At 36.1% G+C, this 13456-nt stretch overlaps 1 long non-coding RNA gene across 1 annotated transcript in view; it reads left to right on the plus strand.

Annotated features, from left to right (window-relative positions):
• LOC141517724 (uncharacterized) overlaps positions 1–12455 on the plus strand; it is a 36819-nt gene extending 24364 nt beyond the window's left edge. The window contains exons 4-5 of the long non-coding RNA XR_012476967.1: positions 9302–9389; positions 11642–12455. This is a non-coding gene — a long non-coding RNA (uncharacterized LOC141517724). The remainder of the gene's footprint in view (positions 1–9301; positions 9390–11641) is intronic.
• Positions 12456–13456: the final 1001 nt, after the last annotated feature.

The following is a 13456-nucleotide window of genomic DNA, read 5'->3' on the forward strand; positions in this document are numbered from 1 at the left end:
GATGGATTACATGGTTCTAGTCCTAATATTCTGAATTCTATGTATCCTAAAGTTTTAAACAATTCAGACTTTTGTGATCCTATGGGAAGATCTAATGTCCAACTAGCACCTCAAGGTTAACAATCACCGTGTGGAAATAGAAGTAGAAAGAAATGTAAAACAGAACTAGATCAGATCTTTCAATAGTTTAGTTTTCCCAGATATACCATCACATATACCCACAAATTTCCTGGAACTAAGAATAGAGAATCAGCTTCACTTGCTTATAATTTGCAGGTGTTCCATCATAGCTTCTATGCTTGTTTTCCATATTTTCTCCTGTGAGCTCTTGGAATTCTTCAGTTCCAGGATATATCCCAACCCTTTCTAGGTTCTCACTCTCTATCCTGGGATAGCTGGTCCATGTTCTCTTGATCTACAATCATCCTGAGGGAAAGGGGATTATGAAGAACAGCCTGGGAAGGACAGAGGAGAAGCAGAAATTAGAGTTGAAAGGAGAAAAATACTAGATTCCATGACACCTAGATAGTAATTAGGGAGGTCAGAGTCCCATATTAAAGAACTCCAATCTTTGGTCATATATATTTTTAGATATGGTCAATGTGTTGATTTATTTTGTTTGGATTTACCTATTTGTTACTTTAAGGATTTACCTTATTTGTTAATGTTACTCCATTATGGGAGTAGGAAGAAGGTTAGTAGTGATACACAAATAAACACACACACACACAAACAAACATGATTCAAAAAATTGTCACTACTATTGGTGAATTAATAAACACAATTAAAACTACATGTAAAAGTCTCAATTTCATATAAAATCTTTCTGTTGATTTGTTTTGTATATTGAGTTTATATGTATTTTTGGTTAATAGATTCAGAATAAAATTTTGCTAAATTCCAGCCACCTAAACAAGGACCAATAGTGGACTTAAAATTTCTGAGGTTCACCCACTTTTCTAACTAGGAAGAAGGTAATAGGAATAGAAATAGGTGGTGCTGGGTGGTGCAGTGGATAGAGCACTGGCCCTGCAGTCAGGAGGACCTGAGTTCAAATCCAGTCTCAGACACTTAATAATACCTAGCTGTGTGACCTTGGGCAAGTCACTTGCAAAAAACAAAAACAAAACAGAAACAATATAACTACATCTAAGAGACCTGAATTCTAGCCTCACTTCAGTCATTGACTATACATGACCTTGGTATAATGAGAGTTTGACACAAGGATGACACCTCCCAAGGATTCTAGATGCAAAATCCCAAATTACTTTGGACAAGTCACTCCTCTCTGAAGCTCAGTTTCCTCTTCTATAAAATGAGAGGGTTGATCTTTATGGCTCCTTCCAGTTCTACTATATTGTGTTCTATGTTCTAGAATCACTTAAGGTTCTGATATTATATAAAATTAGCCTGTTTGTAATTAACCACCACCTTACCCCTCTGACATGGGGTGATTAAGACTGTAGACTGAAGCAAGATAAGCCTATCAGGTGTCCCTAACTGGCATCAATATGATGCATCTATAGAAATGGAAAACTGTCCTGGAAGATCAAAATTTCCATGTTCACCAATCAGTAATGAATCAGCTGTGAGTAGCCCCTTTTCTTCTAACTGGATAGGACTAGAAGACCCAGTCTTTAAAAAAACAAATCAAGAATAAATAAAGAGTGGAAAATAAAATCTTAGACACAGTTTCCATTTTCTGTTGCTTTCTTATCTTTCTGTCTTTGTCTAACTATGTATCTCTGCCTCTCTCTCTTAAGAAATGATGGGCAAGTTTGAAATCATTAATTCTTTCAGGGGCAGCCAGGTGGTGCAGTGGATAGAGCTGAGTTCAAATCTGACCTCAGACACTTAATAATTTCCTAGCTGTGTGACCTTGGGCAAGTCACTTAACCCCACTGCCTTGCAAAAAAAAAGGCAGAATTCTTTCCCCAGAGGCTTTCCCACCAGTATGATTGCAATCAGAGGAAGGGTGCTTTGAGATCTCATTGCTTCTCAAATTCTTAACTATCTTGTTTCTGTTCCCCTTTTCTCTACCTAGAACTTAATCTCCTGTCAGTTACAGCAGCCTCTAAAAAGGTATTTTGTTGCTGTTCAGTCATGTCCAACTCTTCATAACTAAATAGGGTTTTCTTGGAAAAGATACCTTGAGTAGTTTGCCATTTCCTTCTCTAGACCACTTTACAGATGAAAAACTCAGACAGACAGGGTTAAGTAACTTGCCCAGGGTCACAAAGCTAGTTAATGTCTGAAACCAGATTTGAACAGAAGAAAATGAGTCTTTTTTAAGTTTTTTTTGCAAAGCAATGGATTTAAGTGGCTTATCCAAGTAATTATTAAGTATCTGAGGTCACATTTGAACTCAGGTCCTCCTGACTTTAGAGCTGGTGCTCTATCCATTGTGCCATCTACCTGCCTAAAAGGTTTTAGAATAACTCAATTGGAAAAGCTTTCCTGATTCTAATAAATAAATAATTCAGCTTATAATTCTTCTATATCACATGTGTTGGTACCAGTCTGTCCTAGCCATTGAAGAAGACAGAATCCTGCCTTCAGGAAACTTAAGTCTAGTTGGGAAGCCCTCTGTGGTACAAGCAGTGAATTTGGAGTTAAAGGATTTATATTCAAATCTTGATGACACTTAGGACCTGCAGAATGCTGAGGAAGTTACTTTACTCATCTGACTTTAGTTTCCAGGGATGGTTCCAGACCTCCCAACTATGAGTTACCTTCCCACTTGTGATTCTTTTTTATACAGGATCTTGGACAGATAATAAGATCATAAGATATAGAACTAAGGGGACCTTAATAGACTGCCTAGTCCAAGTGCCTTCATCTTACAGATGGAAGTGAGGTTCATAAAGAAAAATGATTTGACCAAAGAAATATAGATGTTTTCCCATCTTGGGATCCTAGTTCTGCCATCTTGATTCCAAACAGAATAAATCTCATTCATCTTCCACATGACAAACTTGAAGTTATTTGATCATCATATAACTGGTCTCTACAGAAGCTCTTGGGTCATCTTTCCTTCCCAACCCACATTCACAATATTATCTCTCTCTTAATCACAGATTTATAGTATTTGAGGATTGGAAAAGATCTTAGCAGTCATCTAGTCCAACCTATCTATACATGAGAAGAATAAGGGATATTATAGAGGGTAATCTATTCAGGTATGGATAAGGTGAGATGTCTTCTGTCATAACTTCCAATTTTGTGATTCTGTATCTTTTTCTCTTAGAGGGAGAGCTTAGAAGGAGGATCATCTTGGAATTGCTGACTTCCAATCTAAAAACCTTTTGTTTTATCATAAAAAATTACTGATTTTTGTAGCTAATACACTACCTTTAACATTGTTATTTAATGTTTTAAGTGACAAATTCCATCCCTCTTTCCCTCCCTTCCTTCCTTCTTAAGATGGTAGTTAATATAGGTTATACATGTGTAATTATGTAAAATATTTTCATATTAATCTTTTTAATTCTAGAAGACTCAAATAAAAGAAAAAAATGAAAAGTGGAAAAAAGCTTGCTTCAGCCTGTATTCAAGCAATATCAAATAATATGCTTTATCATTTATCCTTTAGGGATAATTTTGGATCACTGCATTGTTGAGAATGGCTAAGTCATTCACAATCTTCAATGAATAATACTGTTGTTACTATGTACAATATTTTCTGTTCACTTCAGTATGTATCAGTTTTTGTAAGATTTCCAGATTTTTCTGCAATCATCCTGCTTGTCATGTCTTATAGCATAATAATATTCTATTATACACATATATTACAGCTACTCCCTAATTAATGCATATCCCTTTGATTTCTAATTTTTAGCCACAGTAGAAAGAGCTGTTATAAAAACAGATACATCCTTTTCCTTTTGGGGAGATATCTTTTAGATACAGGTCTAGGAATGGTATTGCTGGTCAAAGGATATGCATAGTTTTTATAGCCCTTTGAGCATAGTCCCAAATTGCTGTACAGAATGTCTGGATCAGCTGACAATTCCATAAGCATCAGTGTCCCAGTTTTCCCACATCCCCTCTTACATCGAGCATTTTCCTTTTCTTTCACATTAGCCAATCTGATAGGTATAAAGTGGTACCTCAGAGTTATTTCAATTATATTTCTCTAATCAATAGTAATTTAGAGCATTTTTCATATGACTGGATAACTTTTATTTATTTGTCTAAAAACTGTTCATATCTCTTGACCATTTGTCAATTGCAGAATGATTTTATTTTTACAAATTTGATTTAATTCTCTATATATTTGAGATATGAGACCTCTATCAGAGATACTAGCTGCAAAAATTTTTTCCCCATTTTTCTGTTTTTCTTGTAATTTTGGTTGCACTGGCTTTATTTATGCAAATTCTTTTTTAATTTTATGTAATCAAATTTATCTATTTTATATTTTACAGTGCTTTTAATATCTTCCTTGGTCCTAAATTCTTCCTGTATCCATAAATCTAAGTTAAACTATTCTACACTCTCTTATTTTGCTTGTTGTATACTATTTTGATCTTATCTTAGAATACAGTATGAGATGTTCCTGTAAACATTTTAAATTTAACATGTCCACAATTCAAATTCATTATCTTTTTTCCCACATCCTTCCTCCTTCCAAACTTCTCTATTACAGTTGAAGGCACCACCATCCTCTTAGATCTCTAGACTTGAAAACCTAGGTGTAACCCCTAATTTTTCAATTTCTCTCACTTCTGATATCCAATCTATTTCCAAGACCCATCAGTTTTACCTTACACACACCTCTTTGTTGGGGTGTGTGTTTTCCTTTCTCTTCTCTGATATTACTACTACCCTGGTGCAAGCCCTCCTCATCTCATACCTAGATAATTACAATAGCCTGCTGATTAGTCTGCCTGCTATAACTCTCTCCTCATTCTAGTCAGTTCCCAAAGTGACCTTCCTCAGGCAAAGAATCTCCCATGTCACAATCCCCACCCCCCACCCATGAATCCCAACAGCTCACTATCACTTCCAGGATCAAAAATCAAATCTACTGTTATGTTCAGAGTCCTTTATAACCTGAATCCCCCTTCCCACACACATACAAACATATACTTTTTAATATGATTACACCTTACATCTCCCATGCACTCTTCAGTCCAGTGACACTGGTCTCCTTGCTGCTCCTTGAATAAGATATTCCCCCTCTGCACTCTGGGAACTTTCTCTGGCTATGTTTGTAATGCTCTCCCTTTTCTGCCTCCTGACTTCAGAAAACCTTTCCCAATCTCTCTCAATTCTAGTGCCTTCTCCCTATTGATTATTCCCTGTTTATTCTGTAGATTGCTTGTTTGTTCTTAATTATTTACATATTATCTCCTCAGTAGATTGTGAGCTCCTCAAGAACAAGGACTATTTTTTCTTCTTTATTTTGTTTGAAGGGGTGATTGTCTTTTCTTGATATTCCCAATATTTAGCACAATGACTGGAGCATAGTAGGGACTTAAAAATTGTTTCAATTTCCTTACCATAAAATGATGGTGTTAGTCTAGGATTAAATGACCTCTAAGGTCTCTAAACCTTAAATTTATATTAGGGTAGGATTTCCAGTCTCTGTAATATGTTTATCAAGCCTTAACAGTAGAGTTGAAAAGACCTAGAGACCCACTCCTTAATTTTACAGATAAGGGAACTAAGACCCAGAAAGAGGAAGGGATTTACTGAAGTTCACATGAACATCATTGGCAGAAATGGGAGTCTAGGTAGGAATTTATTGGCAGAACTCTGGTCTGATTACCTTTCCTATACCTGTTCTACTCTGTGATAACAGTGTCCTTCCTCCTTGAGATGAGTTAATATAGTATGGTGGAAAGATGCTAGAATCAGAGTCTTGGGTTCAGATCTCAGTTCAGATACTTATTACTGATGGGGGTTCCCAATAAATGAACCTCCTTCTCAACATTCAGGTCTACTCTGTGAGTCCTACCTAGATCCTTGCTAAAAGCTGCAATCCTAGCTGTGACTTAATTACTGGCTCTGCTATCCCTGCCTTAGCCCATTGCCCTCTATTGCCTTTGCTTTTGCCCAAGGATTTTTTAATCTTCTGCTTGCCACCAGTGCCCATTGCCCCAGATCTACTCAAGGTTGTCTTTGTCCTTTACATTTATGTGAAGATCCTGGTCTGCCTAGGGGCTTATTATCAGCACCTGGTGGGAATCTTCTTGACATCCAAAAGTCCTCCTTAACAAGTACTTTTACAACTTAATCATAAATTCTAACTGTCCCTTGCTGTGCCATCTTTTTCCTTAGGGCAACTTCTAAACATTTTTTTCTTTCTTCTTCCTTTTTTTCTCCCTATACAAATAAGAACATGTCAGATCTCTCTTTGCTAAAATGTCTCCCATCTCTCTTTGCCTTCACAGTACCCCCCAAAAAGCCTACTTGCCTGGAAGAAAGCATTTGTCTTTTGAATTCTTTCTCAAACCTCCCATGCTGGTATACATTGTCATTTTGTAGGAAATTTTAACCTCCCTGAGCCTTAGTTTACTCATCGGTAAAATGAGAGAACTGGACTTAATTGCCTCTGAGATCCCTTTCAGCTTTATTATAATCACCTGATTTCCTTCTCTTCTCAACCCTCCCCCTCCCCCGGTAAAACCAGCATAAGCAGACTCTGCTAGTTAGAGAACAGCAGAGCCTGGGGGAGGATTAGCTCCTAGATCAGAATTAGCTTGTCTTAGAAAGTTTCTTAAGCAATTGCCTGACCTCTAGGGGCAGGGATATATCTTTGAGATGATAAGCATAGAATGACAGAGTCTCAGAGTTGAATTTGCCAAATATCCTGAGGGAGAGAGAAGGTTTTATCAGTAAGAAAAGAAAAAACTATTTTTTGTTTTTATTTGTTATTATGAGTTTCAGGCTCTTCATCCCTCCACTCCCTCCCCAACCTATTCAGAGGGCAAGCAATATGATACCTAATATAATGTGAAGTCATGTAAAACATATTTCCATGTTATGTTCCCAAAATAAGTAAATAAAGCAAGACAAAATAAAGTGAAAAACAACATGTTTCAAGCTGTACTAAGAGTTCATCAGTTCTCTCTCTCTAGAGGTGGAGAGAAATTTTCATCATGAGTCCATTGGAATTGTCTTGCATCAATATATTGTTCAGAGTAGCTAAGCCCATTTACAAATGATCATTATTACGATATTACTGTTACGTGTACAATGTCCTCCTGGTCCTGTTTACTTCACTTTGTATTAGTTCATTTAAGTCTTCCCAGGTTTTCTGAAACCATCCCTCTCATATGTAGCATAATAGTATTACATCACATTTAAATACCATAACTTGTTGTCATTTCCCAATTGATAAGCATCCCTTTGGTTTCCAATTCTTTGTCACCAGAAAATAGAATTGCTATAAATATTTTTATACATATAAGTCCTTATCAGAAACTTTTAACTTAATTAATTAGACTCACATAGATCTCTAATTTTTTTCACCCTTTGGGGAAATAACATATTGTGATAGAGAATGGATTTGAGTCCTAGCTCAGACACTTGCCAAGTATATGCTGTTAAAAGGTTTGCAAAAAGCACTTTACAACTACAATCTCATTTGAGCCTCACTATAACCTTGTGAGGTACTTACTATTATTATTATTATCCCTATTTTACATTTGAGGAAACTGAGGCTGAGAGAGCTTAAGAGATTTGGCCAGTATCATAAAGATATGTCTGAGACCAGATTTAAACTATGTTCTTCCTGACTCTTAAGTCCAGTGCTCTACCAAATCCCCTAGCTGTTGTTGGTCTAAAGCCTTTGGTACTTCTAGTCATCATGTAATTTGTACTTCCTACTACTGCCTATATCCCAGCATCCTACAGTATGGGGTAGCAATCACTAGAAAGGTGAAGTCAAACAATCTGAGCTCTGCTTCTTAACAATCTGTGTGAACTTATTAAATCACTGAACTGGGCTTCAATTTCTTCTTTTATAAAATGAAGAGGGGTGATTAGAGAAGATCAAATTAGATAATAACTTTAAAGTACTTTGCAACCTTATAACACTACATAACTGTTTTCTGTCATTATTGTTAGTCTCCAGTCACCAGGCATCCCATCTGGAGATGACTTTATTTCCTGAATCTCCTCCTGAACTCTTATTGAGTTTAAACAAGGTTACTAGAGTAATAGAAGTATATGATAGTAAATGTTTAACAATTGGCCCCACAAACTTATGTTGTCATAACACTTTTTAAAATCTAGACAATAAACAAAACATTAAGTCAAGCCCTGATTTCTAATATTTTCAGATTTCTGAGGTGTAAATGCTCACACCAAAAATGTAATAGCCTATTTTAGCAAGCCCTTAGAGCTGGGTCAAGTACATGCCAGAACTACCTCATCTCTAAGGACTCTCCTTACTAAAGTCTTTGTCCGATATCTTAAGCTTCCTTCAAATGCTAGTATTTTCTTCCAGCTTTAAATATGATCATTAACATCATTTGTTAACTCCTTACCTACTCAGTCACATAACCTCATTGGATAAAAGTAGCTAATATTTACATGGCACTTTAAGATTTACAAACTACCCGGTGGCTAGGTGGCATAGTGGATAAAGCACCGGCCTTGGAGTCAGGAGTACCTGGGTTCAAATCCGGTCTCAGACACTTAATAATTACCTAGCTGTGTGGCCTTGGGCAAGTCACTTAGCCCCATTTGCCTTGCAAAAAAAAAAAAAAAAACCTTAAAAAGATTTGAAAAGTACTTTATAAATATGATGTCATTTTGATGCAGGGAATCAAGGGCAAAGGGAACATTGTAATTAATTGGAAACAAATTTTGTAAATATTTTGTTTGCACTGTTAAAATCTTGTAATCTTAATACACATCACCTTGACCTCCAATCTGACTTTGGCCATGTTCTCACTGGTAAGGCAAGCTAGATCATGCAGGCATGGAAAAATCATCTTAAATCTACCCTGACCAGAATCAAACTCTCCAGTGAAAGAGTCTCAACCACTCCCAAAAGGCAAACTATTCAAGGCGGGACTTGGACAATTCCCAAGACATTGCCTTTTCCCATGACTCGGAGGGGCATTTAAGGGAATTTTGGCTGGTACTGCAACTCTTCTTTCTCTTGGCCTTCCTGTATATTAATCTAGCAACTGGCCTGCCTGGTTAATCTGCATTGCTAAAATCCACATGTCCTTTCATTTCTTTTAACTTTATCACTTTCTTTGGGTTATAATGACTTTTTAATAAATCTCTTTTTTTTCTTTTTTACACCTGCATTCCTGGGTTGATTCGTGATTCATCACAGAAAACAGAGCCCCTGCAGCAATTTGATCCCTGCACTCGGAAGGGCAGATACTATTATTACTCCCATTTTAGAGATGAGGAAAACTGGGGTAGGTGGAATTTATATGACTTTCCTAGAATCACACAAGTGATCTGAAGCCATATTGAATTCAGCTCTTTGTAATTTATCATCCAGTTCTCATGCCTCCATACAAAAGATTTTATAGAGATTATCTAGTCTAGTCCTAAGATTTTAATAGATGAGAAAAACTAAGGCCCAAAGAAGTTGTGACTTCCTCAGGGTAAGGAAGAGAGTAATTCTATCACTCAATAACCATTTTTTAAGTATTAGGCTATGTGAGAGGCTAGGGATTCAAAAGAAAAAAAAGGAAACAATTCCTGCCCTCAAGGAGCAACAGTACACTAAGGGAAAATATCATTCCATATATACAATTTAGTTTATAAAATCACAATACATAGTTATGCAAAATGAACGTTTACTGTGTAAAAAAGATACACCTATACCATGATCCCTTTATAACATGTGAATAGTTCTGTAATTAAGTCAAGAAGAGAATGAGATTGCTGAGAAAACAAATTAAGCACTCCTCTGGGGATTTTAAATACTTAAGCCCCTAGAAGCTCAAAGCAATCAAATCTCAGAATAGTTAGATAATGAGACCCCTATGGGGAAGGAAGAGGGAAAGGGGATTTCTTTCTATCCCCTATTACTAATGACAAATAGCAATTAAGGAACAAGTCCTGGCAACTCATCATGAGGATTCTACAAGGAGGGGGGGACTGTCAGATCCTGTGGTCCCAGGAGTTGTGACGTATCTTGCCATATATATATTCTACATGTACGTCTCAAAATTATTACCACTCACACTTCAGAAAGTACTGTTTTTGCTATGCCATTTGAAAAAATATCCTTAATAAGAGTCAAATAACCTACTGGCAGATTTTGGGGGGGGTTAATTATATATTTAATATATTTATATAAATATAAATAAATAGCAGAATTAGTAATTAACAGGGTTGCACCTAGGACCAGAGGTGGCAACAATCTACTGGGGACTAACCTATGAATATGAGTGTAAGTTGGAGGAGTAACCTAGAGGGGTTGTTATATAGGCATATAGAAAATTTGTACAAAGTAAAAATAAGGTAATTTAGTGGAGGAGATGCTAATAACTAGAAAGTTAACAGGTAATACTTGAACTGAGCTTTGAAGGAAAATAAGAATTCTTTATTTATATATTTTTTTTCCAACTACATATTAATTGTAGTTTTTACCAATCATTTCTTGGCAAGGTTTTGAGTTTCACCAAAAGCAATCTGATATACCTAGGTTTTACTAAACATAGATCGATATTGAATATGTTGTGAGAGAAGGAGCAGATTCAAAAGGAAGAAAAAAAATTAGAGATAACAAAATAACACATAACATATAAGGCAACTTTCAAAAATTGAAGATAATGAGCTTTGGTCTTCATTTAACCTCCACAGTTCCTTCTCTGATATGGATGGTATTTTTCATCAAAAATCCCTTAAAATTGTCTTTGATTATTGTATTGCTGAAATATGCAAGTCCATCATACTTGATCATCACCTTATGTTCTTAGTGTGATTAATGTACTTCTGCATCAATTCAGGCAAGTCAGAAATTAAGAACTCTAAGAATCAAAGGTGAAGAGGGAATGGGAGATAGATCATATACAGAGGCAAACCATTTAAGAACAGCAAGAAGACCAGTTTGGTTGATTATAGAGTACATGAAAGGGAGAAATATGTATATGCCTTAAAAATAAATTGGATTCAGGTTTTGTAAAAGTTTTAAATGCCAAACAGAAAAGTTTATGTTATAAAAAGATTATATTATAAAAGCAATAGGGAACCATTGGATTTCTTTGAGCTAGAAAATTTATTAAGTATAACCAGAACTGTATTTCAGGAATCTCAGCTTTGTAGTTGTATCTCTAAAGGAAAAATTAAAGAGGAAGAAACTGAGGTAAGGAGAGTAATTAAGAAGCCTATTTAATAGTTCAGTTAAGAGATGATGAGGCCTTAAAATAGGGTGTTAGTCATATGAATAGAGAGAAGGAAATAGATTTGAAAGATAGCATGAAGATAGATAGTTTGACCATTGCCTAGCAGATAAGATTCTGATTGAGTTTTCCTCATTCTAAATGTGTTCTTGTCACTAGAACAACCAAGATGACTTTTGTTTTACAATCTTAGAACTTTTATCTACTTGGAGCAGGGGGGGGGGGTCACATCCTAATAACCTTAAAGCATAGACAGATTAAAAGAGCTGAACTTTCATTGCCCTTTTTCTGACTATAGCATTTATGTTTTTCAGACCTTTCTCTTGCTTCAGAGATTTTTGAAAGTACAAGGAAGTTCCTCAAAAGGCTACTGAATGAGATATAAGAAACAATGCAGGAAATAACCAAAACATCAGAAAAGTAGAGGTCACTGGTGCTATTGACATAATAATTCTAGGTCCATAAAGAAAAACGTCAGGAGTCTCGAGTTCCCTTTTATCACATACTCTGTATAGGCATTGACCAAGCCCTAAACCACAAAACCTAATTATAGGGAGTTAAATCAATCAACAGACATTTATTAAGTGCTGCTCTAAGTCAGTACTAAACCCTGAGGAAACAAAGAGAAGAATAAACATTCTGGGATCCTGCATTTTATGGCAAAGACTCTCATGTAAAGACCCACTGCCTGAGGAGGCATCATCTCCCACTAAGGGATCCAAGTTATTGGCCAGATTCAACCTCTGGCTCATTCTGCCCTTCCTTTCTCCCCCCATCCCAGGAAACTTATGAAAACTTAGACTTGATTCTTGTCTAGGGATCCCCCAAAAGGAATTAACAGGGTCTCTTATAGAAGGACATTCAATATATAAAAAAGATTAGGTATGGAACAGTATTTTTTAATCAATATTTAAAACACTGAAGACTCATAAGAACACAATGACAAATACTTTCAATATGTTACAGTAACCCATCATTTTATATTTTCCCTGGAGATTTTGATACTTAAAAATACTAAAACATGAAACACTTTATCAGACTAAATGAAATGGCATTTCACCACCATTTTTAGTTCTGCCACCACTCTCAATCTTGTCTGATCAACTTGCTCAGTACTCAAGATACGGCTTGGGCTTATCGTTTTCTCTGAGAACTTGTGGCAGTGATCCTCTGTGACAGGATAAATAGTACAAAGACTTTGCTGTTCACCCCCTCACAAGATTATCATAAAAGCTAGAAACACCTATCTCAGAATGTCTATTTCATCACATGTGCTCAGAAAAAATAAACATCAAACAAAAGGGGCAGCCAGAAACTTGCAGTCCAACATTTGGTTCTTTTAGGCCAGAGCATTTTCTCAATGCCATGTGACCATTATTGGGGGTTAAGAAGAAAGAGAAAAGTGAAGTAATATTCCTTTCTCTCACCACAATGGAAGCTCAAGGACAGAGTTCAAAAATTCCCTAAATGATCTACAAATGGGAAGAAAAGGTGATAGGAGGAGGAAAAGAAGTGGTGGTGGTGGTGGTGGTGGTGGTGGTGGTGGTAGTAGCAGTAGCTGCAGCAGGAGCAGCAGTGGTAATAGTAATGCTAGTGGTAGTCATGGTGATAGTTGTAGTACTGGTGATGGTAGTAGTGATAGTGGAGGCAGCAGCTAGCTTTTATGTAGTGTTTTAAAGTTTGTGAAGTGCTTTATAAATATTATCTCTTTTAATTTTTACAATAATCCTTTTGAAGAGGAGGAATTGGGTATTCAGAAATTAAGTGACTTTTGAAAAATCACATATCTGGATAAGCACGCACACACATTATATATATATATATATATATATATATGTGTACATATATATATATATATACAGCTTATAATTACTTCTCCTTTTAATTATCCATTGGGTGGTTAATTATTTTTGTTCAGTTTGACACAATCCTCATTTGCCTTTAGTTGCACATTTATTATGTCAAGGGACCAAGTACAGATGTCATCAAACATTTGTGGCATCACAAGTGAGCAAAACATCCAGTTCCAATATCTTTACCATCCACAGGAACCATTGGGAATGTGTCTATGAGCCAAAGTGCATATTCCATGGGGCTCACTTCTGTTACATAGCCATATAAGTATAAAC

The sequence above is a fragment of the Macrotis lagotis genome, chromosome 1, assembly GCF_037893015.1.
Source record: "Macrotis lagotis isolate mMagLag1 chromosome 1, bilby.v1.9.chrom.fasta, whole genome shotgun sequence".
NCBI lineage: Eukaryota > Metazoa > Chordata > Mammalia > Peramelemorphia > Peramelidae > Macrotis > Macrotis lagotis.